The following is a 26377-nucleotide window of genomic DNA, read 5'->3' on the forward strand; positions in this document are numbered from 1 at the left end:
ATGGATTATGTTTATTGATTTGCATATGCTGAACCAGCCTTGCATCCCAGGGATGAAGCTGACATGATCATGGTGGATAAGATTTTTGATGTGCTCCTGATTGGGTTGCCAGTTTTTTTTTTTTTTTTTGAGGAATTCTACATCAATGTTCATCAGGGATATTGGCCTGAAATATTCTTTTTTTGTTGTGTCTCTGCCAGTTTTTGGTATCAGGATGATGCTGGCCTCATAAATTGAGTTAGGGAGGAGTCATTCTTTTTCTGTTGTTTGGAATAGTTTCAGAAGGAATCGTATCAGCTCCTCTTTGTACCTCTGGTAGAATGTGGCTGTGAATCCGTCTGGTCCTAGTCTTTTTTTGGTTGGTAGGCTATTAATTACTGCCTCAATTTCAGAACTTGTTATTGGTCTATTCAAGGATTCAACTTCTTCCTGGTTTAGTCTTGGGAGGGTGTATGTGTCCAGGAATATATTCATGTCTTCTAGGTTTTCTAGTTTATTTGCGTAGAGGTGTTTATAGTATTCTCTATTGGTAGTTTGTGTTTCTATGGGATCAGTGATAATATCTCCATCATTTTTTATTGTGCCTATTTGATTCTTCTCTCTTTTCTTCTTTATTAGTCTGGCTAGTGGTCTATCTATTTTGTTATTGTTTTCAAAAAACAACTCCTGGATTCATTGATTTTTTGAAGGGTTTTTCGAGTCTCTATCTCCTTCAGTTCTGCTCTGATCTTAGTTATTTCTTGTCTTCTGCTAGCTTTTGAAGTTAGTTGCTCTTGCTTCTCTAGTTCTTTTAATTGTGATGTTAGGGTGCTGATTTTAGATCTTTCCATCTTTCTGACGTGGGCATTTAGTGCTATAAATTTCCCTCTTAACCCTGCTTTAGGTGTCTCCCAGCAATTCTGGTACGTTGTCTCTTTGTTCTCTTTTGTTTCAAAGAATTTCTTTATTTATGCCTTAACTTCATTATTTACCCAGTAGTTATTCAGGAGCAGGTTGTTCTGTTTCCATGTAGTTGTGCAGTTTTGAGTGAGTTTCTTAATCCTGAGTTCTAATTTGATCACACTGTGGTCTGAGAGACTGTTTGTTATGATTTCCATTCTCTTGCATTTGCTGAGGAGTGTTTTACTTCCAATTATGTGGCTGATTTTAGAATAAGTGCTATGTAGCACTGAGAAGAATGTATTTTCTGTTGATTTGGCATGGAGAGTTCTGTAGATGTCTATTAGGTCTGCTTGGTCTAGAGCTGAGTTAAAGTCCTGAATGTCCTTGTTAATTTTGTCTTGTTGATCTGTCTAAAATTGACAGTGGAATGTTAAAGTCTCCCACTATTATTTTGTAGGAGTCTAAGTCACTTTGTAGGTCTCTAAGAACTTGTTTTATGAATCTGAGTGCTCCTGCATTGGGTGCATATATATATTTAGGATAGTTAGGTCTTCTTTTTGCATTGATCCTTTACCATTATGTAATGCCTTTCTTTGTCTTTTTTGATCTTTGTTGGTTTAAAGTCTGTTTTATCAGAGACTAGGATTGCAACCCCTGCTTTTTTTGCTTTCCATTTGCTTGGTTAATATTCCTCCATCCCTTTATTTTGAGCCAATGTGTGTCTTTGCATGTGAGATGGGTCTCCTGAATACAGCACACTGATGGGTCCTGACTCTTTATCCAATTTGCCAGTCTGTGTCTTAACTGGGGCATTTAGCCCATTTACTTTTTTTTTTTTTTGCCCATTTACTTTTAAGGTTAATATTGTTATGTGTAATTTTGATCCTGTAATAATGATGCTAACTGGTTATTTTGCACATTACTTGATGTAGTTTCTTGATGGTGTCATTTGTCTTTATACTTTGGTGTGTTTTTGCAGTGGCTGGTACCGGTTTTTCCTTTCCATATTTAATGCTTCCTTCAGGAGCTCTTGTAAGGCAGACCTCATGGTGATAAAAATCCCTCAGCATTTGCTTGTCTGGAAAGGATTTTGTTTCTCCTTCACTTATGAAGTTTAGTTTGGCTGGATATTAAATTCTGGGTTGAAAATTCTTTCCTTTAAGAATGTTGAATATTGGACTCCACTCTCTTCTGGCTTGCAGAGTTTCTGCAGAGAGATCCGCTGTTAGTCTGATGGGCTTCCCTTTGTAGGTAACCTGATCTTTCTCTCTGGCTGCCATTAACATTTTTTTCTTCTTTTCAACCCTGGAGAATCTGATAATTATCTGTCTTGGGGTTGCTCTTCTCGAGGAGTATCTTTTTGGTGTTCTCTGTGTTTCCTGAATTTGAATGTTGGTCTGTCTTGCTAGGTTGGGGAAGTTATCCTGGATAATATCCTGAAGTGTGTTTTCCAACTTGGTTCCATTCTCCCTGTCACTTTCAGGTACACCAATCAATCATAAGTTTTGTGTTTTCACATAGTCCCATATTTCTTGGAAGCTTTCTTTGTTCCTGAAACAAATAAAGTTACTTTCTAATTTTACTTTCAAATTAAAGCCAGTTTCAAATATATAAATGCTGCTGCCACACTGATTAAAACCAAGCATTTTATCTTACTTAAGCTACCATTACAGTTTCCTACCTGGACTCACTGTTCTTTCTCTTGGTCCTCTACTGTTCATTCTTCTCACAGAATTAACCACAGTTAGAATATTTTCTTGGATATCTAACAGAAACTAGTTCAAAGCAGCACTCTTGATTTTGACTTCCCTTCGTCCTGTTTCTTCTACAATGTTCTCCATCTCAGAAAATGCCACTATTATGTACATTTGCTAATACCAGAAATATGGATGTTATATACTACCACCTAGCATCTGATCCATTAATAAGTTAAGGAGATTTTACTCCAAAAAGTATATTCAGAATTCAACTACTTCTCTCTACCTCCACCACTATCACCTTAATCTAGGCAACCATCATCTCTCATATTAACCATGGCAATAACCTTCTAACAGGTCTCAGTGTTCCATTTACACACCCCTACACACAGTCTATAGTAGTCAGTGATATTTTTTGAACTTAGATTATTGTCCTCCCATGATTAAAAGTGTTTTAAGAGCAGCCATTGCCATTAGATAATATTAAACACAAACTGTTTTTGTCATCTTCAGGGCCCTATATGATCTAGTCCCCATCTACTTCTCAAAATCAATCTCAAACTTCTCATTCTCCCACTTACTACACTCCAGGAACATTAAAATATTGACTGCTCTTAGAACAACAAGCATCTAATGTGCTTCAGGAACTTTTATATTCTATCCTACCTGACTGGAATATTCATACCCCAGTTCTGGCATTACTAGCTCTTTTTCATCCATTTGGTTTCAGCTTACATGAAATCTTCTCAGAGATTTCCCTGATCACTCTAAGTAGCATTTTCTACTCTTGCCAGTTTGTTGAAGCACATGCTACTGTCACTATTAAAAATTCACAATTAGTTGGGGGATTATTTGATTAAACTCTCTCCCTCCAACGTCTTTTATTATTATTATTATTATTATACTTTAAGTTTTAGGGTACATGCGCACAATGTGCAGGTTAGTTACATATGTATACATGTGCCATGCTGGTGTGCTGCACCCATTAACTTGCCATTTAGCATTAGGTATATCTCCTAATGCTATCCCTCCCCCCTCCCCCCACCCCACAACAGTCCCCAGAGTGTGATGTTCCCCTTCCTGTGTCCATGTGTTCTCATTGTTCAATTCCCATCTATGAGTGAGAACAACGTCTTTTACATACCTCTTACCCACATACTACAGTGTAATTGCCATGACTCTCTGGTTCACCATTATATCCCCAGTTTTTAGCCCAGAGCCTAGAACAAAGTAGGTCTTCAATACCTATTTGTTGAAGTAAAGACACTGCCAACTTATTTAGTCTACCACAGAAAAAATGTACCATGATGAGGCTGGGGGGAAAGAAAAAGGGAGAATAGAAGGTCCAGAAAACAAACCTTTGTAAAATTATCCGCCTGAGCTTCCAGAAATTCTTTCCTCCGGGAGGACACAATCTTACTCACCAACTTCCTCAGGTGTCAGTAATCTTATAGGACTTCCAGAGTGTTACCTCTAGGTAATTCAAGCCAAGAATGCACAACTGATTCTGTATAAGAAGATGTAGTTGAAACTTATCCAACTCGTATTTTTGTAACACATTTATTTATCCTCTAATTTCCCTTTATTTTTATAGACACACTGACTCTTAGCAGGAACAAAACTCAAGAAACAGCAGGTCTAAATTATAGACACAGCTGAGGATGTAGGCTTGTATCCATAAAACAAGGTTTCAACATTCCAAAGGTTCCTGGACCACAAGACAATTGAACATTAATCACCAAATCAAGTTGCACTATTATTTACTGAAATTCAGGGAGTAAAGATGATTTTGTAATTCAGAATGAAAGGCATATCTGCATTACTGAAATACCTCAATTATAGACTCATTTCATATATATATATAGTTACTTTTAGTGTCTCTAATAACATGATAAATAGACAAGAGTTATCTATAATAATACTCCAAACCTCACTGATATTTGAGTGAAGTAAACAGGAGCCAGATCAAAGTGTGCCTTATATGTCAGGCTCAAAACTTAAATTATTTTCTGAAACAATGTAGGACATTACTGAAGGGTTTTAAGTAGAGAAGCAATGAGATGAAATTTTAGATCATATTTTCTATAAAGCTCAATTTGGGAGCAATGAGAAAGGTGGATTGGAGAGGGCAGAACAATAGCAAAGGGACTATTCCTAAATTCATGTTGAAAAACAATGAACACCTGAAACTGTGCTAGTAAGAATGGAGAAAAGGGGATAAATTTCAGCAATAATTAGGATGTAGAATCAATTAAACCTCCACAGTAAGGGGGTTGGATGTAAGAGATAACAAAAGAAGACAAGTAGAAGGTCGCTTCTAGGTGTGTCTCATTTGAGGAAGTAGGTGGATGGCAAGGCCATTTCTCCACACTTGAAGGCCACAGGAGGAGGAGCAGATTTGGGTACAAAGATCATTCTGGATATGTTAAATGGCTGGAAATATAAAAAAGAAAATGTTTCATTCTACTTTGTATTTTAATTCTACCCTTCTAACTTTCACCCATGGATTTACAGGATTATAGTCTTGCACAAAGTACAATACAGAGCCAGACACTGGGCAGGTTCTCAAATACGGTTGTTGACTTGATTTGCACACTCCATAACTCAGGCTACCTACAACAGCAACCTGGGCAAGGAAAATGGGAAGGAAGGAGATGTTCTTCTAGACTAATGGAGCAGGGCTGAAGTCTGCAAATTATCCCTCCTGTCAGCTAAGTTCCTTGAGCTGCTGAGCAGCTGCCTGGAGAGAAGGTGGGACTATACCATTTGCAGAGGCGTCTTGGTTGTCATGACTGCGAATTGTGCTGCAGCAAAGCTGCCTTTCCTAAACTCACTCACTTGTTTCCTTCTCTGGAGCTGTACTATGGCCAAGACACATCTGTGGCCCTGAAAGAAAAATAAGTGGAACTAGCTATTTCTTCACTGGAAATTTAAATAATAGGCAAAGCAGCTCTTCAATGCTGTACCCAATTACAGCACAGCCCAATCAGCTGCCATTTGTTGGAGTAAATGGACTATTTAGGGTAAATTTTAAAATAGGGCTTGCATATCCTACTAAGATGATTTTTACCGTACAATAGTGCCATATGTTGCTGTATTTAAAGTACTCATTTTGAGTGTGTGGAGACTGTGACAGCAACTTAGAAAATCTTTTCCACTTGCCACTTTATCATACATCCTTCAGAAGGATGCACGCCCCTTTTGCTCTCTGAACAGGCAAACAGATTCACCTATGAACAGTTAACCTGATTTTTCACACTTTATACCCCATCAGAAGCATACATTGCCTAGGTCAGCTTCATCCTCACAGCCATTCCAGAATTCTTGACACTAGAGGTGGTCTTTACACAAAGAACAGATGTACTTTATTGACTTGGCCTTGAGACACAAAAGATGGCTTTGAAGCCACAATGTGAAACTGCAAGGAATGAAAACCCCAGCAGAAGAAAGGAAATGTCTATTTTGGAATAGTTGTGCAATTTTAAATTCCTATGAGCTGTATGTTTACCTAGGCAGAATTGAGTCTCATTTATAGAATCCAAAAAGCTGTAGATCAGGCTATAAGCCTTGGAGCAGGGGAGGATATACTTAAATACTTGTCCTTGCTCTGTTGTTCACTAGTTGTGCACTCTCGGGCTGGCTACTTTATCTCTTTAGATCTCATTTTTCCCACCTGAAAAGTTATGGAGCAGGAAATGATGGTCTCCATGTTTTTCCTAGAAAAAACATATTCTAAACCTAATCACATGCCTAGGCAGATGCCTACTTAATAGGTTAATAGTCCTAACCAAAACCTAATCTGCCCCCAATTAAATTTTATGTCAGTTTCCCGCTGTTTTTGCAATTACTATTATTACAATAAATCCTCTAAATGAAGGTAGTGTCTCCCTTAGGTTCTCAACAAATTATAAACATGTATATCTCTAAGGATCTGCTCAGACACAAAGATCCTAAGAAAATGGAACCCAGGACAAATACATTCTACATATATACTCTCTAGTGGTTTCACAGCAGGGGCCCAGGAACCTGCCATGCATCAGTTCAAATCTGAATGTCAACTCTGCTAGTTACTCGATATGGGAATCTTTAAAAGTAATTAAACCACTCTGTCTCAGTTTCATCATCTGTAAAATTAAGATAATAATAGTAATTGCCTTATTTGGTTGTGAGCTCATGAGATAATAATGCATATAAAACTTTCCACTTGGTACAGTGCCTTCACATAGGAAGTACTCAACAAGTGTTAGCTATTACTTCCTTTAATGGCATTGAGCAGAATTGAAGAAGGATTGCATTACATACAGACTAGTGTCAATGTAAAATGTTATATTAAATTATCATTCACAGTATGATCTCTGAACGGCATATATGGAAAGACCTGCTGGCTGCAATATTGGACATCTCCATTTCCCAACCTTGAAAAACAAGAGAAACTTAGCAGTTTTTACTTCTCACTTGCTCAGTATATCTTTAATAATTTCAGCTTTTATTTCAGATTCAGGGGGTACATGTGCAGATTTGTTAGATGGGCATATGGTGTTTTGCTGAGGTTTGGGATACAAATAATCCCATCACCCATATAGTGAGCTTAGTAGGCAACAGTTAGATCTTCAACTTTTGCCCCCTTCCACTTTCCCCTCTCTAATAACCCCCATTGTTTATTGTTCCCAACTTTATATGAGTACACAACGTTTAGTTCTCACTTATAAATGGGAACATGCAATATTTGGTTTTTAATTCCTGCATTAATTTACTTAGGATAATAACCTCCAGCTGCATCCATGTTGCTGCAAAAATCATGATTTTGTTCTTTTTATGGCTGCATAATATTCCATGGTGTATATATACCACATTTTCTTTATCCAATACACCATTGATGGACACCTAGGTTGATTCCACATCTTTGCTACTTTGAATAGTGCTGCAATGAACATATGAGTGCATGTGTCTTTTTGGTAGAATAATTTATTTTCTTTTGGATATATACCCAATAATGGGATTGCTGGGTCAAATGGTAGTTCTGTTTTAAGTTGTTTGAAAAATCTTCAAACTGTTTCTCACAATTGCTGAACTAACTTACATTCCTACCAACAGTGTATAAGTGTTCTGCGGCTTCCTCAGCATTTGTTGTTTTTTGACTTTTTAATAGTAGCCATTCTGACTGGTATGACATGGTATTTCATTGTGGTTTTGAGTTGTAGGTCTCTGATGATTAGCAACGTTGAACACTTCTACAAACATTTGTTGTCTGCTTGTATGTCTTCCTTTGAGAAGTACCTGTTTATGTATTTTATCGATTTTTTAATGGGGCTATTTGGTTTTTGCTTGTTCAGTTGTTTAAGTTCCTTATAGATTCTGGATATTAGACCTTTGTAGGATACATAGTTTACAAATATTTTCTTCCATTCTGTAGATTGTCTGTTTACTCTGCTGATAGATTCTTTTGCTGTGCAGAAGAGCACAGAGCAGAAGCTCTTTAGTTTAATTAGATCCTAATTGTCAATATTTGTTTAGTTGCAGTTGCTTTTGAGGACTTAATCGTAAATTATTTCCCAAGGTGAATATCCAGAATGATGTTTCTTAGGTTTGTTCCTAGGGTTCTTATAGTTTGAGGTCTTACATTTAAATCATTAACCTATCCTGAGTTAATTTTTTAATATGATGAATGGTAGGAGTACAGATCCATTCTTTTGCATATAGCTAGCTACCTATCACATTTATTGAATAGGGAGTCCTTTCCCCATTGCTTATTTTTGTAGAATTTGTTAAAGATCAGATGGCTGTAGGTGTGTTGCTTTATTTATGGGTTATCTATTCTGTTCCATTGTTCTATGTGTCTGTTTTTTTAACTATACAATGCCGTTTTGGTTATTGTAGCCTTATACTATAGTTTGAAGTGAGGTAATGTGAAGCTTCCAGCTTTATTATTTTTGCTTAGGATTACTTTCACTATTCAGGCTCTTTTTTATTTAATATGAATTTTAGAGTCTTTTTTTTCTAATTCTGTGAAAAATGATGTTGGTCGTTTGATAAACATACTGTTGAATCTGTAGATTGCTTTGGGCAGTATGACCATTTTAATGATGTTGACTATTTCTGTCCATGAGCATGAAATGTTTTTCCATTTGTTTGTGTCATCTCTGATTTCTTTCAGCAGTGTTTTGTAATTCTTGTTGTAGAGCTCTATATACCTATTATGTACTCAGAAAAATTATAAATTAAAATAAATAAATAAGAGATCTTTCACCTCCTCAGTAAGCTGTATTCCTGGGTGTCTCATTTTTGTGTGTGCATACAGCTATTGTGAAGGGGATAAATTACATTCTCGATTCAGCTCTCAGATTGAAACTTATTGGTGTATAGAAATGCTACTGATTTTTTATGTATGATTATAAACTACAGTATACCTATTGAATTTCCTTTTCACTTTCTATAAGGAGAATGAGAGGTAACAGAACTCTTACCCTCACCCCTCCTCCACTCTATTCCTATCAAGATATCAGATCTCATACTAGGCTATCTAGTCTGGCTAGTTTTCTGCCCTATTCTTTTTTACTCAGCATATTTCACTAGAATCTCTGCTCAATAAAAACAGTCAGTGGGGTCACATAAGCATACTATTTCCTATATATAGTACCTTCTCTAAAAAATGTAAAAGTGGAGGCTATCTCTAAATGAAGATGGGAACCCTGGTGACCAGACTTCCTGAAGAGGTATAAAAAAAATCAGCTGGTTTGAAGTGCTTTACTTTAGCCAACTAAACGGAAACTCATTTGATATGAAGGGGTCATTGATATGGTTGGGAGGAGAGATTTTCCCTTAAATTTAAATGACATAATTCAGGTTCATTTTGACACTCTAATAGGTCAATATTTTAAAAAGTGTACATTAAAAAATATTCATACACAGCTTTTAAACACATTTTAGGTATAGTTCTAATTGTGACAATATGCATTCTATTGTTTGTAGAATGCCTACACATTAACATTGTCTTGAGCTTTTATTGAGTAAATCAATAACGTTTTGACATGTCAGAAATCACAGGTATTTAAGCTGTTTTTTAAAAATAACTATACATTGCTTCTATTCTATTTTAATTACCCAGAGCAAAGAACATTAGCCTAGAATGTTCTAATTGCATAGCTTCTTGGGAAACTAAAGCAGTCAATCATTGTGTTGTTGCAGAAAAAAAAAAGTGTTATGACTTGGGAAACCAAGTTTAAGTTTTTCATGGTACACTTTTTTGAATTATTTTTCTTCATGTTATTTTAGATAACAATTTGTTTTAAACAGTATTGCCCGCTGTGGACTGCAGCATGGATTTTGAATGTCAGACTGTTTGACTCTGGATTAATTCTCTCATTTGGTGATAACTCATTTCCTGCCTCTTTAGCTAGCATTTTAAAATATCTTCATTTGGCTTTCTATTGAAGAAGGTGGGAGGGTTAAGAGAGAGCTCAAAGAAAGAGAGTTCCTTAAGAAAAACGGTTGCTAGAGGGGGAGAAAAGAAATAAAAGATTTAAGCCAAGATAAGAAATTGAGGTGCTCTAAAAATAAGAGGCAAAACATTCAATTTTTTTCTGGTCTAGAGAAAATCGACCAAAACATAAAATGACATTATTTGAGTCTAGGCAGGAAGGAAGATTATCAGAAGTGCCACTTGTAGTTGTATGTTCATTAGTAAGAAATTGATCTGCTATATTCAGTTGAAAATTTGCAGCTCCCCTGGGGATGAGACTTCAGATACATGCTAATCATTTGCCTGAGCCCTTAAAAGAATTCTCAGGGCACCTTTCCTTCAGGGTTTGCACATACCTCAAATACCCTATACTTTGAAACAGATACCAAATTTCCTCTAGCTTATAATTACAGGAAATAGCCACCTACTTAACTTCAGTGTCTTTGCCACAAAGTGAGGTTATTTTAATAAATAAATATGTTAAAGAATATATACTTTTAGAAGACTATAGACACAAGCCTCATTTACAAAAGAAATCTTAGTTTAAGGACCTTGGGACTAGGACAGTGGTGAAGTGATTCATTGATGCTAATTCCTACAACCTAGAAAGCAATCTGACTGGATAAGGCATTAGGCTAGAATATAGAATTGTTATTCGTCAATTAGAAAATAGTAAAAAAAAAAACAAAAGAGAGAGAGAGAGACAGGGAGAAATTAACAATACAATTTAGAATAGCATCAAAAATATGAAATATATAGGGATAAAGCAGACTAAAGATCTGTAAGACTTGTTTACAGAAACTACAAAGTATGGCTAAGATAAATCAGTGTACTAATTTTTTTTAAATAGGAGAGGTTTTTTGTTTCTTTTTCTTCCATGTTATTTTGGGTTCAGGTTCCACTGCACTCCCTGATGAGACAGCTCTGAGTAGGTATTAATTACTTTGAGAAGCCAGGTGCACAATTCTCCTCTATCAGCTTGTGTAATAATACTCCAGGCAGCTTATCATTATTTCTGAAGAATCTTCGTGCTGTTCTGGGCTTCAACATCAAGGAGCTAATGTCCTACAAACCTAAATGAATGAAAGGTGTCCCTAATAGAAGAAACTTTGGGCTTTAATGCAATGGGTTGCACCAAAATAAATCTTGCCCTCAAGTTCTTTCCTTTGGCAGTTTGAATGTTGTACTTATGATTTCTTAAAAATGAGATCCATCAGTTCTGCAGAGAAGTAGCTGTACCTAGTTCCTGATGTCATGCAAGGAGGCAAGAGAAAAGGTGAGTACCTTGCAAAGAGGGTTAATGGAAGTTGTGGAAAAGTTGAAGAACATCTACAGGCAAGTCTTACTCTGAGCAAACGATCATAGCAGGTGAGTTCCTCTGAAGAAGTCCCCCCCACCGAACCATCTTCTCTTCCTGGCATCCTGTACCTTTCTTTTGTCTGTCCTATTAGCAAACAATGCCTTCACACTGCACATGGCAGGTATTTGGGGGCACTGCCTCAAACTCTCAGATTAATTTTTCTTCCTTTTTCTCCCTACTAGACTTAACTATAAACTATACTTCTCTTTCCAAATCAATTTTTTTTTCAGCTAGGCTCTAGTTTATGTACAAAAAATAAAATGATCTGGTATTGCTCACTAATCAGAAATAACTATATAATGCCTAAATTTGCAATGTAAATTGTACATCTATAAATCTCTAACAATGGCATTTCAATGGCATTTATATTAAGGTGTATAATGGGAAACTTGGGAAAGTTAGGGAAGAGATTTTCTGTCACTATTTATACCCAGTTCTTATTCCATCTATATGTGATGGCAGCTTTGTTGCAAGCCAAATAGTTTCTGAAAATGACAAGTCCATGATAAATTCTATTTGCCAAACTGAATTAAAGAGTCTGGATTAGGGGATATAATGGGACTAAGCTTTTGATTTATTTTTTTTACTACATATACTATTTGTCCATGATTTCTTTTCCATAAAAATTATAAAATGGAGGGATCACTGGTGCTTTTGTTTTTCTTCCTATTCAATTGTCTATTTTGACTCCTGGATATCAACAAATGTCTTTGGATATAGGCTCTAGGCGTTTTTAATGTCAATTCTCTCCAAGAAAAAGAAAAGAAAGAAAAAGAAAAAAAAATAGCTGCAGTTTTTAAGAAAAATAATTTCATTCATATTTGTTTTATGTATATAATTTTAATAAATTAATTCCTTTCTGACCTAAAACATTAGCATATTAATCTTAGAGTAGGTAATAAGGATATGTTGTCTTTTCAGCTGTTTGAATTCAGCATAGCTGATTCTTTCCAATTATCTATTTTGGTGTTCTGCCACTCAGAAAAAAATATGACAAGTTAGAGTAAAATATTAATATAAAAAAGGTAAGTTTGTAGACGTGAATCTGTTTTTAAATGATCATTTTTCCAGACTTCCCAAATATATCAACAATCATTTTATTTATTTTCCCACTGCACTCCTAACCCCTTCTTCCTCATTTGTACCTAATTGTTTCTTCCCATCTTGACCCACACCCTAAAAGCAGTTCACTACCCCACAACCTTCAAACACTGCCAAATATTTGGAACATTTTTTTCTAGTCTAAACAGAGATAGCCTTGATACAGTGTGGCTGTTGAAAATAATTTCTCCTCAGGGAGGTCTGGTGCTCTTCTGTCTGGAAGGTGGAATGTCCATATAGGCTTTTACATATTGTATTAGTTTGTTCTCACACTGTTAGTAAAAACATATCTGAGACTGGGTAATTTATAAAGAATAGAGGTTTAATTGACTCACAGTTCAGCATGGTTGGGGAGACCTCACAATCATGGCAGAAAACAAATAAGGAGCAAACTCACATCTTACATGGTGGCAGGCAAGAGAGAGTGTGTGTAGGGAAACCACCCTTTATAAAACCATCAGATCTCATGAGACATTCACTATCATGAGAACAGCACAGAAAAAAACTGCCCAGATGATTCAATTATCTTCCACTGGTTCCCTCCCACAACATGTGAAGATTATGGGAACTATAATTCAAGATGAAATTTGGGTGGAGACACAATGTCTAACCATATCATTCTACACCTGGCCCCTCCCAAATCTCATGTCCTCACAATTCAAAACACAATCATGCCCTTCCAACAGTCCCCGAAAGTCTTAACTCATTCCAGATTTAACTCAAAAGTCCACGTCCAAAGTCTCATCTGAGACAAGGCAAGTTCCTTCTGCCTATGTTCCTGTAAAATCAAGAGCAAGTTAGTTACTTCCTAGATACAATGAGGGTACAGGCATTGGGTAAACACACTCATTCCAAACGAGAGAAATTGGCCAAAACAAAGGGGCTACAGGCCCCACGCAACTCCGAAATCCAGCAGGGCAGTCCTTAAACCATAAGTTCCAAAATGATCACTTCTGACTCCATGTCTCACATCCAGGTCATGCTGATGCAAGAGGTGGGCTCCAACAGCCTTGGGAAGCTCTACCCCATGGCTTTGCAGGGTACAGCCCCGCTCCTGGCTGCTTTCATGGGTTGGCATTGAGTGTCTGTGGCTTTTCCAGGTGCATGGTGCAACCTGTTGGTGAATCTACTATTCTGGGGTCTGGAGGATGGTGGCCCTCTTCTCACAGTTCCACTAGGCAGTGCCCCAGTGTGGGACTCTGTGTGGTGCTCTCACCCAACAATTCCCTTCTGCACTGCCTTAGCAGAGATTCTCCATGAGGGTTCTGCCACTGTAGCACACCTCTGCTTGAACATCCAAGTGTTTCCATACATCCTCTGAAATCTAGGCAGAGGTTCCCAAACCTCAATTCTTGACTTCTGCACACTCACAAGCCCAGCACTACATGTAATCCACCAAGACTTGGGTTGTGTACCCTCTGAAGCCATGGCCTGAGCTGTATCTTGACCCCTTTTAGCAATGACTGGAGCTGGAGCTGCTGGGATGCAGGGAACCAAGTCCTGAGGCTGCACACAGAAAGGGGAGGCTGGACCTGGCACAAGAAATCATTTTTTTTTTCCCTCCTAGGCCTCCTGGTCTGTGACAGAAGGGGTTGCCATGATTGTCTCAGACATGCCTTAGAGACATTTTCCCCATTGTCTTGGTGATTAACATTCGCTCCTTGTTACTTATGCAAATTTCTGCAGCCAGCTTGAATTTCTCCCCCGAAAATGGGTTTTTCTTTTATATTGCATTGTCAGGCTGCAAATTTTTCAAACTGTTATGCTCTGCTTCCTCTTGAACACATTGCCACTTACAAATGTCTTCCACTAAATAACCTCAATCATCTCTCAAGTTCAAAGTTCCACAGATTTCTAGGGTAGGGGCAAAATGCCACCAGCCTCTTTGAAAAATCATACCAAGAGTCATCTTTGCTCAATTCCCAAAAATTTCTCATCTCCATCTGAGACCACCTCAGTTTGGATCTTATAGTCCATAATATTTTCAGCATTTTGGTCAAAACCATTCAACAAGTCTCTAGGGAAGTTCCAAAATTTCCCACATCTTCCTGTCTTCTGAGCCCTCCAAGTCTCTAGGAAGTTCCAAACTTTCCCACATTTTCTTATCTTCTTCTGAGTCCTCCAAATGATTCCAATCTCTGCCTGTTACACCGTTCCAAAGTTGCTTCCACATTTTCGAGTATCTTTATAGTAGCGCCCCACTACCCAGTACCAATTTACTGTATTAGTCTGTTTTTACACTGCTAATTAAAGACATATTTGAGGCTGCATATCTATAAAGGAAATAAGTTTAATTGACTCACAGTTCCACATGACTGGGGAGGCCTTACAATCATGGTGGAAGGCAAATGAGGAGCAAAGTTACGCCTTACATGGCAGCAGACAACAGAGATTGTGTGTAGGGGAACTCCCCTTTATAAAACCATCAGATCTCATCAGACTTATTCACTATCGGGAGAACAGCTTGGGAAAACCCACCCTTATGATTCAATTACCTCCCACAAGGTCCCTCCCATGACACATGGGGATTATGGAAGCTAAAATTCAAGATAAGATTTGAGTGGGGACACAAAGCCTAACTATATCATATGTCAAGTGTAAGTCAGTGCTCTCACCTGCTCCATGGTCTTTAAAGTAAATGGATGTATTTCCATTTAGCAATATAGAATAACTGCATGCCAGCCTTTATTAAAAAGAAAAGTGAGACTTCCAAATTATGTGCTTTTCAGCCAAAATAAATAATTTCAGGAAAGTTATACAGAGAGACTATCCAGTTCCACCTCTCCTCTGGATATGTATAGTAGTCATTTCTTAGTTGCTTCCCCTGTTTCTTTTTCCCCTTTCTAACAGGACTTGAATTTCTCAGTCAAAAATATTGGATTGGATTGATTTCACCTCTAGCCTTTTCTGTAAGAGTACTTTAATTGACTTAAGTCAATTGGTATATTCCCTCTCTGCAGAGATATTTTTGGCCCAGAGATGAACATATAAAAATTTTAAGCTATTTATATTTGAAGAAACATTTGCTGCGGGTTTCTGAGGAAGAAATTTTCTCTCACTTCAATGGAAGATACATAAAAAGATGTTCTTTCTCACGCACTAAATATCAACAAAGAAGCTTAATAAACTCAGGAGCCACAGGCAGCCATATTTAGACTTAGAACAAGTCAGTTTTAGAGTGAAGCTAACATAAGGAAATAAAATTGGAGAGTTAAAATTAAAAAGAAAATTTCTTTATCATTGACCTGCTATTTCAATCTTTATCTAAAGTATAAGTTAACTCTAAAATTTGTGTGTGCCAATAAGGTGTCTTCATTTAAGCCAGCATGACCTTTGTTGCTGAAAATTGTTCTTACTTCCAACACAAAGCAAATTAGCCAAAACTGTATTCTAACATAATTGTACAAAAAAACTTAAAGCAGGAACACAGTAACTACACAGTCACCTTGGCTGAGATTCATTTTAGTGTTATAAACTCAGCCTTTATCAAGTGTTTTTATTTTAAGGATTAATTTGGAGATCTCATCTAAAACTGCTGCACAAATATCTTCTAAAGACATTGCCTACTATATTGCTCTTCTTCTGAGGAAAGGGTAGTAAACAATCCCACATTAAGAAAATAGGGACAGATATGTTATTTCTGGAGAATGGAGGAAACAAAAATCTGTGCTCCTGGAGAAGGAATAGGACATACTCTTAAGTCCAGGATCTTATGCCAATACAAGGCATAGGAAAAGAAACTTCCTCCCATACAAGATGTATCAGATATAAGGCACAGTTTGATTGCCACAAAGAAATACCAGTAATGCTGAGAAAGATTGAGTCCCAAATTCCAGATGCACAAGTCATAGCAAAGATTGCGTCTAGACCAGCAAAACCCAGAGAAACCTCTTGTCCCTATGACAAGACTAGACTAACAAGTAACAGAAGTCTTGTTGTTAAACTCCAATGTTGGGGGCGGGGCGTGGCATATGCTTGTATAGTTGACAGACCTCTTTGGGGCAGAGAATGAAGCACAAACTCAGAGAAAACCCCTCCAGAAGTCAAGGCCCCCATTCCAAACAAGGTAAAAGCAGTATAATGCTATTTGATGTCTGTGGTTCACTGAAGGTAAAGATAACAAGAAAAATATAAAAAACAGCTCAGTTCCTGAATAGATTGACCCAATGTCCTGTCAAGAAAAACTGAAAATATGCATAGTCTATGAGCCCTCAGATAGTTTATTACTTTTATGCAACAACTACAAAAGTAGGCAAAGGTGCCTGCTCCCTGTCTTCCTTGTCCCACAAAATGATAATGAAACAAAGGAGTACAGATGGCTACAAAACAGATGATGAGGTACAGCTTGTGTCATGCTGCATCTAATTACTTTTATACCTGCAGCTCTGTCCTAAAGAGGAAAAGATAGAAAGCCTCTAATGCCTTATTAAAACCTAAGAGGTGCTGAGAAACTGTCTCATGATAGCCTCCTAGGAAGATAAGGAGGAGAGTGAGAAGTGGCCTTGCAGCAGGTTCTCACAAGCCTCCTATGTTCACATGTGCATATCACAGTGCATTCTGCAAAGACTGGCTTTGTCTATGTGGCCTATGTGAATAACTGCAAGATAATCAGGACATCAGCATAGAACTGTTCTTGTACACACACCACCCTAACAACCTAACAACTTAAAAGAAGAAGAGACATATCCATCTCTGGGCATAAATTATATTTACCTGACTCTTTACTGTTTCTAGATACAATGTCTAGAATTAAATTAAAAATTACTCAGACAGACAAAAATTTATAGAAAAAAATGGCTAAAGAAGTATGAACAAAATCTTCTAGAAATATGGGATTATGTAAAAAGACCAAATCTACAACTCATTAGCATCCATGAAAGAGAGGGAGAAAAAGCAAGCAACTTGGAAAACGTATTTCAGGATATCATCCATGAAAATGTTCTCAACCTTGCTAGAGAGGCCAAGTTTCAAATTCAGGAAATGCAGAGAACCCCTGCAAGATACTACATGAGATGACCATCCCCAAGACACATAGTCATCAGATTTTCCAAGATCAAAATGAAAAAAAATAAAGTGTTAAAGGGAGATAGAGAGAAAGAGCAGTTCACTTACATAGAGAACCCCATCTGGCTAACAGTGGAACTTTCAGCAAAAATCTACAAGCCAGAAAAGACAAGTCATTCTTTTCTTTAAGAATGGTTAATACCAGCTCATTCAAAAAAGAATTTCATATTCAGCCAGACTAAGCTTCATAAGCAAAGGATAAGATACTTTTAAGACAAGCAAATGCTAAGGGAATTCATTACCATCAAACCTGCTTTACAAGAGATTCTGATGTAAAAGATAAATATGGAAAAGAAAGACCATTACTGGCACTACAAAAACACAATTAAGCACATAAACCATTGACATTATAAAGCAGCCACACCAACAAGTCTGCACAATAACAGGCTAACAAAAAATGATGGGATCAAATCTGCACATATCAGTATTAACCTTGGAATGTAAATGAGCTAAATGCCATAAGTAAAATGCACAGAATGGTAAGTTGGATAGAGAAGCATGACTCAATGGTATATTGTCTTTAACAAACTCATCTCTAACACAATGACACCCATAGGCTCAATGGAAAGGGATTGAGAAAAATCTACCAAGCAAACAGAAATCAGAAAAAAGTAAGGGTTGCTATTCTAATTTCAGACAAAACAGACTTTAAACCAACAAAAATTTTAAAAAACACAAAGAAGGGTATTGCATAATGGTAAAAACTTCAATTCAACAAGAATAGCTAACTATCAAAAATATATGTGCACCCAACAGAGGAGCAACCAGATTAATAAAACAAGTTTCTAGAAACCTATGAAGAGACTTGGATAAGCACACAATAACAGTGGGAGACTGCAGCACCTCACTGACAGTATTAGACAGATCATTGAGGCAGAAAACTAATGAAGATATGTAGGACCTGAACTCATTAATTGAGCAAATGGATCCAATAATCATCTACAGAACTTTCCACCCAAGCACAGAATAAATATTCTTTTATCTGCACATGGCACATGAGCTAAAATTGACCACACAGTCAGTCATAAAACAATCTTCAACAATTAAAAAAAGAAGTCATACCAACCACACTTTCAGACCAGAGTGCTTTGAAAATATAAATCAATGCTAAGAAGATCATTAAAAACCACAGAATTATACGGAAATTAAACAACCTGCTTCTAAATGACTTTTAGGTAAACAATGAAATTAAGGCAGAAATCAAGAAATTCTTTGAAACTAATGAGAAGAAATATACAGTATATCAGGATCTCTGGGACATAGCTAAATCAGTGTTAAGAGGGATGGTTATAGTGCAAAACACCAACAACAAAAACTTAGAATAACTTAAATTAACAACTTCAATATTATACCTGGAAGAACTAGAAAAGCAAGAGGAAATTAACCCCAAAGCTAGCAGAGGACAATAAATAAACAAAATCAGAGCTGAACTGAAATAAATTGAGCCACAAAAAAACCATACAAAATAACACATCCAGAATTTTTTTCAAAAAATTAATAAGATAGAGTACTAGCTAAATCAATGAAGAGAAAAAAAGAGAGAAGATCCAAATAAGCATAATCGGAAAGGACAAAAGGCACATTACCAAAGACTCCACAGAAATTAAAAAAAAAATCAGCTGGGCATGGTGGCTTATGCCTGTAATCCCAGCACTTTGGGAGGCTGAGGCAGGTGGATCACGAGGTCAGGAGATCAAGACCATCCTGGCTAACATGGTGAAACCCTGTCTCTACTAAAAATACAAAAAAAAAAATAAATAATAAGCGTGGTGGCAGGCTCCTGTAGTCCCAGCTACTTGGGAGGCTGAGGCAGGAGAATGGTGTGAACCTGGGAGGCGGAGCTTGCAGTGAGCCAAGATCATTCCTCTGCACTCTAGCCTGGGAGACAGAGCGAGACTCCATGTCTCAAAAAAAAAAAAAAAAAAGAAAAAAAATATATATATACATATATATCCCTCAGAGACTAATATGAACATCTCTACGTACACAAGGTAGAAAACCTAGAAGAGATGCTTAAATTCCTGGACGTATACAACTTCCCAAGACTGAACCAGGAAGAAAGTGAATCCCTAAAGAAACAAATAATGAGTTCTGAAACTTAATCAGTAATAAAAATCCTGATGACTAATAAAAGCCCAAAACAAGAAGGATACACAGCCAAATTCTATAAGACATGTAATGAAGAGCTGGTACCATTTCTTCTGAAAGTATTCCCAAAATTGAGGAGAGATGACTCTTCCCTAACTTATTCTATGAGGCCAACATAATTCTGATACCAAAACCTGGCAGAGATATAGCAAAAAAGAAAAATTCAGGCCAATATCCTTGATGAATACAGACATAGAAATCTTAAAACAAAATACTAGTAAACTGAATCTGGGAACACATCATAAAGCAAATCCACCATGACCAAGTAGGCTTTATCCCTGGGATGCAAGGTTCATTCAACATATGCAAATCAATTAAACTGGTCCATCACATAAAAAAAAACTAAAAAGATAAGCCACATAATTATTTCAATAGATGCAAAAAAACTTTTAATAAAATTCATCATCTCTTCATGTTAAAAACCCTCAACAAATTAGGCATTGAAGGAACATACTTGAAAATAATAAGCCATCTATGAAAACCCCTCAGCCTATGTCATAATAAATGGGAAAAAGCTGGAAGCATTCCCTTAGAAAACCAGAGCAAGACAAAAATGCCCCCTCTCTCTCTCTCTCTCACCATTCCTCTTCACTAGAGTACTGGAAGTCCTAGCTAGAGCAATCAGGCAAGATAAAGAAATAAAAGGTATCCAAATAGGAAAAGAGGCAGCCAAACTATCCATGTTTATAGGTGATATAATTCTATACCTAGAATAGCCCATAGTCTCTGCCCAAAGTATCCTTGATCTGTTAAACAACTTCAGCAAATTTTAGAATACAAAATCAATGTACAAAAATCTATAGCACACCTATACACAAACAACATCCCAGCAGAGAGCCAAATCAAGAACACAATCCTATTTACAATAGCCACAAAAAAAGAATAAAATATCTAGGAATACAGCTAACCAGGGAGGTGGAAGCTCTCTACAAGGAGAACTACAAACCACTGCTCAAAGAAATCAGAGATGACACAAATCACTGGAAAAATATTCCATGCTCATGGATAGGAAGAATCTACTTTGTTAAAATGGCCACACTGGCCAAAGCAGTTTACAGATTCAATGCTATTTCTATATATCAAAGACATATTTCATGGAATTAGAAAAAAAATAAAATTCATATGGAACCACAAAAGAGCCAGAATAGCCAAAGCAATCCCAAGGGGGGGGAAAAAAAAGCTGGTGGTATCACATTACCCAGTTTCAAACAATACTACAAGGCTACAGTAACCATAACAGCATACTGCAGGTACAAAAACAAACATATAGACTAAATGTAATACAATAGACAGCCCATAAATAATGCTACACACCTGCAACCATCTGATTTTTGACAAGTTGACAAGTTAACAAATGCAACCAATGGGGATAGGACTCCCTATTCAATCAATGTTGCTGGGATAACTGACAGCTATATTCAGAAGATTAAAACTATAACCTTTCATTATACCATATACAAACATAAACTTAAGATGGATTAAAGATTCAAATGGAAAACCTCAAACTATAAAAACACAAGAAAACCTAAGAAATACCATTCTTGACATAGGACCTGGCCAATATTTCATGACGAGGATACCAAAAACAATTGTAACACCTTCAGAATGGAAGAAAATATTTGCAAACTATGCATCTGACACATCTGACAAAGGTCTAATATCCAGAAGCTATAAGAAACTTAAATTTACAAGTAAAAAACAACCTCTTAAAAAATGGGCAAAGGACATGAGCAGACTCTTCTCAAAAGAAGACACACACAACCAAGAACATGAAAAAATGTTCAGCTCATTAATCATTAGAAAAATGCAAATCAAAACCACAATGAGATAACATCTCTTATGAGTCAGAATGGCTATTATTAAAAAATCAATAAACAACAGATGCTGGCAAGGCTGTGGAGAAAAAAAGAATGCTTATACACTACTTGAAGGAATGTAAATTAATTCAGCCATTGTGGAAAGCAGTTCGTCAATTTCTCAAAGAACTTAAAACAGAATTACCATTCGACCCAGAAATTTCATTACTGAATATATATGCAAAGGAATATAAATTGTTCCACCATAAAGACACATGTATGTGTATGTTCATTGCAGCAGCAGTATTCACAATAGCGAAGACATGGAATCAACTTAAATGCCCATCAGTGGCTGATTGAATAAAGAAAACATGGTACATATAAACCATGGAATACTAAGCAGCCATAAAAAAGAATGAGATCATGTTCTTTGCAGCAACATGGATGGAGCTGGAGGCCATTATCCTAAGTGAAATAACACAGAAACAGAAAATCAAATAACAGATGTTCTCACTTTTAAGTGGGAGTTAATATTGGTTACATATGGACATAAAGAAGTGCACAACAGACAATGGGGCTTACTTGAGGGTGGAGGGTGAGAATCGCATAAATATTTATTGAATACTATGCTTATTACCTGGATGACAAAATAGCCTGTACACCAAACCCCTGTGACATGCAATTTGCCTATACAGTAAACCAGCATATGTACTCCTGAACCTAAAATAAAGTTTAAAAAATTTAAAAATTCTGAGACAATTAAAAAATCAAACAAAAGAACACAATACATTGTCAAGTAACAATGTGAACAATAGAACATGATTAAGAGATGACACAAATGTTATAACTACCAGACAAGTTATTTTTTAAAACCTATGACTAATATAATAGAAGACGTAATGTAAAAGTTGGATAACATGCATAAACAGTTGAGGGAGTCCATCAGATATGGAACCTACAAGAAGGAGTGAAATGGAAACACATAGATGATTTCAGAGATAAAAAACATTATTTCAATGTCATCATAGGCACACAGGGAAGTAAAAATAATCACTGAACATAAAATTATCTAAATTAAAACAGTAAGTGAAAAAACAAGGGAATGAAAACTAAAAAAGAAACACAGACCTAAGTTATGTCAGCAAAATGGCAGAATAGGCATCTTCAAGTTCCCATTACACAACAGAAACATAAAAAAAGAAGCAGGAAATGTCATAACCAACTTTTTTAGAACAATGAAAAACAGGAAAAGTTTACAACTACCAAGGAAATGCTGCATCAAGAAAGACAGAACTTCAAAATTGTAGGAAAATTTTGTAGCATTTTTACTTGGCTTTGCCCTATACCCTCCTCGGTTTGGCACCAAACATGAAGAAGATAGCCAATGTTCCTAGTCTGGGCCCCTTATACTTAATACTGGCGGGAACAGAGCATAGTTTATTCACAAATTTTTGTGTATGTCTGTTACAACATATGTGAGTGCTACCTGAAAGACTAATGCAAGAAACTCACCACTCTTTCAACTAATTTGGAATGGACCCAGGTCTGAAAAGTGTTTGGCATTGTTCCAAAATATTATAAGGCTGAAAAACAACCCAAAGATATCTGGAGCAAAATAATACATTAATACATCAGATATACACCCTACAGCCTGTAAGAAAAAGCCAAGGTAAATGTTTTTTAAAAACTTAGGGCTGGGAATGGTGGCTCATGCCTATAATCCCAGCACTTTGGGAGGCCGAAGCAGGTGGATCATTTTAGCTCAGGACTTAGAGACTAGCCTGGGCAGCATGGCGAAACCCAGTCTCTACAAAAATACAAAAATTAGCCAGGTGTGATGGTGTGTGCTTGTAGTCCCAGCTACTCAGGAGGCTGAGGCATGAGAATCGCTTGAACCCAGGTGGCAGAGGTTGCAGTGAGCTGAGTTCGTACCACTTCACTCCAGCCTGGGCAACACAGTGAGACCCTGTCTCAAAAAAAAAAAAGAAAGAAAGAAGAAAGAAATTAGGATAGGATGCTCAAAATCACCACATTTATGGGGAAAATCAGCAAGCCCAATTGAAACCCAGGGAAATGTGCATGCATTAATAAGGCCTAAGAAGAACTTATGCTTTCACCTCAAGCTGATCAGTAGTTTCAGTGCAAGTGTAGTGTTGAAGGAAGGCCCCAGCACAGAGCCAATCCGTGAAGCCTGGAAGATATTTTGGTGTATTAGTCTGTACTCACACTGCTAATAAAGATATACCTGAGACTGGGTAATTTATAAAGAAAAAGAGGTTTAATGGACTCATAGTTTCACATAGCTGGTGGACAGGCATCACAATCATGGCGGAAGGCAAAGGAAAAGCAAAGGCATATCTTACATGGCAGCAGGCAAGAGAGAGAGTGCAGGGGAACCACCCTTTATAAAAGTGTCAGCTCTCATGAGACATTCACTACCATGAGAACAACACAGAAAAAACTGCCTAAATGGTTCAATTACCTCCCACTGGTTCCCTCCCATAACACGTGAGGATTACAGGAGCGACAATTCAAGATGAAATTTGGGTGGAGACACAATGCCTAACCACACCTGGCCCCTCCCAAATCTCATGTCCTCACAATTCAAAATACAATTATGCCTTTCCAACAGTCCCCCAAAATCTTAACTCAGTCCAGCATTAACTCAAAAGTCCATGTCCAAAGTCTCATCTGAGACAAGGCAAGTTTCTTCTGCCTATATGCCTGTAAAATCAAAAGCAAGTTAGTTACTTCCTAGATACAATGAGGGTACAGGCATTGGGTAAACACACCCATTCCAAATGGGAGAAATTGGCCAAAACAAAGGGGCTACAGGCCCCGTGCAATTCCAAAATCCAGCAGGGCAGTCCTTAAACCATAAAGTTCCAAAACGATCACTTTTGACTCTATGCCTCACATCCAGGTCATGCTGATGCAAGAGATGGACTCCCACAGCCTTGGGAAGCTCTGCCCCTATGGCTTTGCAGAGTACAGCCCCCCTTCTAGCCACTTTCATGCGTTTGTGTTGAGTGTCTCTGGCTTTTCCACGTGCGCAGCGCAACTTGTTGGTGGATCTACTATTCTGAGGTCTGGAAGATGGTGGCCCTTTTCTCACAGCTCCACTAGGCAGTGCCCCAGTGGGAGCTCTGTGTGGGCTCCCACCCCACAATTCCCTTCTGAACTGCCCTAGCAGATGTTCTCCATGAGTGCTCCACTCCTCCAGCATCCCTCTGCCTGGCCACCCAGGCATTTTCATACATCCTCTGAAATCCAGGCAGAGGTTCCCAAACCTCAAGTCTTGACTTCTGTGCTCATTAGCACATGAGTGTTGCCATGGCTTGGGGCTTGCACCCTTTGAAGCCATGGCCTGAGCTGTACCTTGGTCCCTTTTAGCCATGGCTGGGGCAACTAGGATGCAGGGAACTATGTCTCTAGGCTGCACATGGCAAGAAAGCCCTGGGCCTGGCCTGGGAAACTATGTTTTCCTCCTAGGCCTCCAGGCCTGTAATGTAAGGGGCTGCTATGAAGGTCTCTGAGACTTATTCATTACCATGAGAACAGCACAGGGAAAACCTGCCTCCACAATTCAATTACCTCCCCACAACATGTGGAGATTATGAAAGGTCTTATGAGACTTATTCTTTACCACGAGAATGGCACAGGGAAAACCTGCCTCCACGATTAAATTACCTCCCCACAACATGTGGGGATTATGAAAGCTACAACTCAGGATGAAATTTGAGTGGGGACACAGCCAAATTATATTGTTTGCTGTTTTTTAACTTACCATGAACTAAGGAACAGAGACTCTAGTGATCACACATGACAAAGAATGTAACATCTATAAAAATAGTTGGAAAAATTCACTAGAAAATGGACTACTACAAATTGCAACAACAACAAAAAACTAGCAAACCTTGGGATATGGAGAAAATGTAATTTCCATTGTTACCATATTACAATATAAAAATATCTAGTTTTCAACAAAAAATTATGAGGCAAACAAAGGCATACGACTGTATGTTCAATTAAAAGGAACAAAATAAATTGACATCAGCTATCACTGAGAAAGCCCAAACATTGGACTTACTATACCGATATTTAAAATAAAATGTCCTTAAAACTATATATGAACAAAATAAGAATATCAATTAAAATTGAAATGATAAAAGGAATCAAATACAAATCCTTGATAATGAAAAGTACAATAACTAAAATGAAAAAAGAAAAAGTATTACAAGGGTTCAGGGCAGGTTGGAATAAGAAGGAGAAAGAATCAGTGAACTTTAAGATATGGGAATTGAGGCCGGGAGCAGTGGCTCATGCCTGTAATCCCAGCACTTTCGGAGGCCAAGGCGGGCAGATCATGAGGTCAAGAGATCAAGACCATCCTGGCCAATATGGTGAAACCCTGTCTCTACTAAAAATACAAAAATTAGCTGGGCGTGGTGGCGCATGCCTGTATTCTCAGCTACTCAGGAGGCTGAGGCAGGAGAATCACTTGAACCGGGGAGGCGGAGGTTGTACTGAGCTGAGATCATGCCACTGCACTCCAGCCTGGCTACAGAGTGAGACTCTCTCTCTCTCTCTCTCTCTCTCTATATATATATATATGTGTGTGTGTGTGTGTATACACACACACACATATATATATGGCAATTGATATTATCCTGTCTGTAGAGCAGAGAAAAGTGAAATAAATGAACAGGGCCTAAAAGACCTATGGGACACCATGAAGCATAGCAAAGTGCAGATAATGTCAGTCCCAGAGGGAGAGAATAGAGAAAATTTGGCAGAAAGAATAATTAAAGAAATAAAATCTAAACACTTCCCACAATAATGACAGAAATAAATTGACCTATCCAAGAAG

This window comes from Pongo pygmaeus, chromosome X, assembly GCF_028885625.2.
Source record: "Pongo pygmaeus isolate AG05252 chromosome X, NHGRI_mPonPyg2-v2.0_pri, whole genome shotgun sequence".
Lineage (NCBI taxonomy): Eukaryota > Metazoa > Chordata > Mammalia > Primates > Hominidae > Pongo > Pongo pygmaeus.